Raw genomic sequence first — 5436 nt, 5'->3', positions numbered from 1 at the left:
GAGGCGTTCCCAAAATCAATGCAAAGATTGAAGGTGTATGTGGTGCCTGTCAAAAAGGTAAACAAACGAAAGTTCACCATAAATCATCTCGAGATATTCTCACTAAAGCTCCACTTGATTTAATTCATATGGATCTCTTCGGACCAATTCAACAACCCACGGTTACTGGTAAGAAGTATGCTTTAGTTATGGTAGATGATTATACCAGGTTCACTTGGGTTGCATTTCTATCTCATAAGAATGAAACGCTTAATGAATTCAAGATTATTGTTAAAAGAATCCAGAACGAACAAGGTCGCAAACTAAAGAAAATTAGAAGCCACTGTGGAACTGAATTCAAGGACACTAAGGTGTTTGAATTTTATGACGAACTGGGGATTATTCAACAATATTCACCACCCATCACTCCTCAAGCTAACGAAGTTGCAGAAAGAAAAATCAGGAACATTCAGGAAATGGCCAGGGTAATGCTCCATAACAAAAACTTACCATTAAGGTTTTCGGGAGAAGTTGTCTTTCACAGCATGCTATTTGATTAACCGTGTCTACCTACGGTCTAAAACCCTAAACACTCCTTATGAGTTGTGGTACGGTAGAAAACCCAACTTGCGCTAACTCAGAGTGTTAGGAAGTAAGTGCTACATTTTAAAAGATCGAGAACAGAGAGGGAAATTTGATACCAAAAGTGATGAAGATATCTTCCTTGGATATGCTTCTGATAGTTGATATACGCATATATGTGTCTATTTTGATCCCAATTGTATATATTGTTAGTGCTCGATTTTGTGCTTATTTGGTTATTTTATGTCTTTGTAGGTGTTTTTGGAGAAAATACACTTGTGCGGAGAAATTTGGCTCGAAAATTTGATAAAAGCACCAGGAGGAACCTGCTATACATACCCTCGAGTTTGGATAAGGGGCACCCTATGGCTATCTGCACCCCACTGCTGGGATAGGGGCATAGCTTCTTCCACACGTTTAAACTGATTTTTTTGCGGGAAGAAAGTTGAGTTTTGTGCGTAATTCTCTGCAACTAATTTTCACGAGTATTTCTCGGAGATTATCATGGGTTAGGATTCGTATAAGCCTGTTACAACAAATCAGAGTTGGTAAGGAAGTTGGTTACGTTTAAAAAGGCATATTTCATCGTGTACTCGGTAAACAGGGCAGAGAAGTGTTCTCGGATATTTTTGTTGTTAAATTTAGAAGTTCCATGAGGATTTAGGCGATATATTTCCTATGTTAGATTTTATTTCATATCTGGAAGGATTTTGGACAACTCAGCAGCCGTGTAAGTGAAGAAAACCGAGTTTGGTACAACAGAGGAGGCGATCTATTTCCGGCAGTAACTTGAGGAGTGAGCGAAGATATATTCCCTATTGATCCAATCCTATCTTTGGAAAGAGTTTTGACCATCTCGGACTCTACAAAAAACGCGTGAACAGGATTGGGAGAAAGAAAGAATCGTTACTTGGCAGAAAATAAAGAAAGATAACTCTGGAACTTTTGGTGAAAGGCAGGGGAGATTTTATCGAGTATTTTTGGTCCTGTTTCCTATATATAAGTTGAGAAGGAGTCATAACAGAGTAATCGGGAGTTAGGGGTCTGTTCAGAGGCCAGAGAATCCAAGAAAGAAGACTTGCATAGAAGCTCTCTGCTGCTGCTGAAGCAGGAGGAAGAAGACGAAGCTGAAGAACATTGGACAGACGAGGACAGTCGCAGAGGCAGTCTTTTTCGAACAGCATAACAGAAGTATCGTTGTTCAACAATAATAGATAACATATATCATAAGCTTGTCATCTTTTCTCTGTAACAGTTCAACCCGTTGTAACAGCTGTTTGTAACACCGATGCAAACTGTCTGCTTTATTAGTTTTCTTTTTTTTTTTCACCTATTTGAGCTATGAACAACTATTTTGAGCACGTGAATAATATGAGGAGCTAAACCCTAACACTGGGATGACGGAGGAATCCATAATTCATGCGTGTGATAATTATATTTAATTCTTTCATGACTTTTTGCATGGATTATTAATTGTTTTACGATTTTTATTGAACGGTTGTGACTTCAATTGATTGGTTATACTTAGGTTAAGTCTTTTGATATCCCATGCTTTAGATTTACAGTCGTTGTTTTTCAAAAATTTACCTTGGCAAAGAAACAGAGTCAATATTCTATTTGAGCTATAATTGTCCAGAATAACTATATGAATCGCATGAATAGATTTATTGGTGGAATCCTGAGTCCCAGTCTCTCGTAACATTAAGTGAAACCAAAATTAAGTCTGAAATCAAATCTTTACAAGTCTTTGAACGAACTTCTACTTATCACTTTCAAAACTACATCAATTTTTGGCGCCGCCGACGCGGATTTGTGTTTAGATTTGTTTTAGGTTTATTTTTATTTTTAGTATTCTTTTTTGTTCCTTTTTACGCATTTTGGTATTTTTGGATTCTTTTCAAATTTGGAGCGAACCTACAAGGAAAGAAAAAGTGCTATAAAAGGAAAGCATCGCCAAAGAAGGAAAAAAAAGAGGAATCCGAAAGGAGTGAAGAAGAAGATTTTGTATATAGTTATTTTGTTTATTTTTAGAAACTGTAAATAGGATTTTATTTTTGTAATTTTTCTTTTCCTTTTTGGACATTTTTATTTTTGGACTTTGTTTTTGGACTGGACATTATTATTATTTTGAAACCCTAAGGAAGGGTTAAAAATTAAATATAAATTGTTTGCAGGGAAGGACGACAGTTACGATACTGTCTCGGCCCCTCGGGTTCGTACACTGACATTAGAGTCGGTGGCCTGAGTCGACTTCAACGGTTCATCGCCCGTATGGTACGGGAGGTAAGACTCTATCCACCCATGAATCCCCTGTCAGTGGGTTTTATTTTGTGTGACAACTCGCACCCCTGCAATAGAATGCCGAACTGGTATTACAATAGCCAATACAACGAATATCCGACTGAGTTTCAAAATGGACGTTACTACTTTGACCATAGTGTGAATAGTGTTTGGGAACATCAGCCTTTTGAAGGTTATGGTCCATACCATGGTAAGCCCAATTACTATTCATACGCCCACCGGTCGTACGATTCTTCTCTACTAGAGTCCGCATGTAAGTTGGCTGAGTCGACACAAAAGTTACTTGAGTCGACACATAGTTCAGCTGAGATGAATAACTTAGTTATGAATAAAAGCAATGCAACGTGTGAACCTTATTTCCTAGATAAAATCAGGAAGTAATGCGAGTCGACTCAGAAAATGTTGTTAGAGGCCTAGGAAAGAACTGCTCAAGATAATCTTAATTTCCAATATAGTGTTTCCAATAGTACCCTTGAAAATGAGGATAGTTATTTGCATAATCAAGATGACGAGGATATAATTGGTAACACTACTTGTTATTTAGATGAGGTTCAACCATTTTCATGTTATTATAATGATTATGATGAGGATAGTGTTGATGAAGAATTTGAAATAAATAGGCATAGTGATCAGGAATTTCCTACTCCAACTGAGCTTAATAATATTATTATTTCTAGTTCAAATCAAAATAATTATAATAATTATTCACCTATTCAAAAGGACGAGGATTTGACTAGAGATACCCCCGTTTTAGACGATGTAGTATTTCCTTTTGATTACGAAGCTAATAATGGTTTAAAGGAACGAGTATATTTTGAGTCTAGCGATTTAGAAACAATAGACTTAGAAAAAGAAAATGAACTCGTCGAGATGAGTGAGGATGTACCTGACTTAGAAGAATCAATTGACCATTTTCATGAATTAGATGACCTTGAAATTAGGGAAGTTGTGACTAGTCTTTCTAGAGACACTGAAAACTCTAAGTTTGGGGGTGGTTATCATTCTCCATGTGATTAACTCTTAGAAAGGTCCTTCATTTGGGACTTGACATATGTGCCTCAACCATTTTACAAGATTATCTTCATACACGTTTTCCTGAACCTAGTGATGTCCACAAGAAATTTCAGTTATTAGAAACCCATCCTCTGGTTGATGTGGTTTACCCAAGCTATGATACCCAGATTGACTTTGTTTTCCCACCAAATATTTTTCTTCCAAATGTGGGAATGTTTGATTTTCAAATGTGTCGAATATTAAGTTTTGAGACTAAATCTAATTACTTTAGGAGATTAGGGTCGACATACTTGTTTAAGGAAGATCACCACTCTCATTGTGGTCAGCTGTGTAAGTCAGATCTGATTGACTTAGAGGATCCTCAATTATTCAGGTTATTATTATGTGCTTCTAAGTTTTTATTTGAGTTTTTCCAGACTCTAGAACATGAACATTTGGATCTAACCTATAAGGAAATGCAACCCATGAAAATATTTTATTTAGACCCGGTTATAGATCCGGAACCTGAACCACAACTAGATGTAGTTGTCTTAAACAGGAAACTAGACAAGGGTGTGCTTTATTTGTTCATTTTCTTGGCATGTTGCAGATTCCTTTTACTTGTGATAGCTCAATTTGGTTTTGATGACCCACAGATATTTCGGCTATTACTTTATGATTCTATGAGGTGACTAATCCTTTCTTAGTCTAGCTGAAGACGTTAAACTTAGCAATTCTTGGGAGGTAACCCATTCTCATGCAACACGGTAATATCTTTCCTTGTCTCTTTTGCTTCAAATGGTAACAGTTTCTCCTTGTTCATGCTTTTAATTTGATCTTTAGAACATTGAGGACAATGTTAGATTTAAGTTTGGGGGTATAGGAGAAACTTTTTAGTTGCACAAGTAAACTCCAGAGCCTAGAAATTTATGCCTATTAAGGATGGCACTAACCAATCTAAGTGGATGGAAGCATTTTGGTTGTAGGAGTTGAGGAACCAATCTGACTAGATGGCAACATCTAAAGAGTCTATTCATAAAAGCATAGAGCTCAGGTGTTAGAAATAACATGATAGTTTCACCATATCTCATTGAGTCCTTTTCACTTGTTTTTTTATTTTGTTTTGTTTTTAAACTATGTTTCTCTAAGTGATTAGGTGGGGCTCACGATTCAAGTTGTTACCAATGCTAAGGTGAATTAGAGTGATTGAGATAAAAATAAAAAAAAAAAGAGAGAGAAAAAATGAGAAAAAAAAGAGAGAAAGAAAAAGAAAAAAAGAGAAACTGAGACCAGACCATCAGACCAACCAGAATAAATTCAATAAAGTCGACCACTGGAACCCTTGTATATGCCAGTTGTGTTGATCTAGAGTTAGGATTATCAATCACTAGTTTCCTTGTATATGCCAGTGTGTTGATATTAGTCAGACTAGTATCTCAGTCCATTAGGATAGGTTCATTTTGGCGGAGGCCTTCAGACAGATATGAGAAACACCGTTCACCTAGTAAACATCAAAACCATCTATGTTTTTCTCTATTTCCATCTTCTTGATATATCCATGTGATTAGTTTTGACTCCGGA

This window comes from Papaver somniferum, chromosome 4 (genome assembly GCF_003573695.1).
Source record: "Papaver somniferum cultivar HN1 chromosome 4, ASM357369v1, whole genome shotgun sequence".
Taxonomy (NCBI): domain Eukaryota; kingdom Viridiplantae; phylum Streptophyta; class Magnoliopsida; order Ranunculales; family Papaveraceae; genus Papaver; species Papaver somniferum.
The sequence above is the reverse complement of the archived record's forward strand: the minus strand, read 5'-3'. Positions refer to the sequence as shown.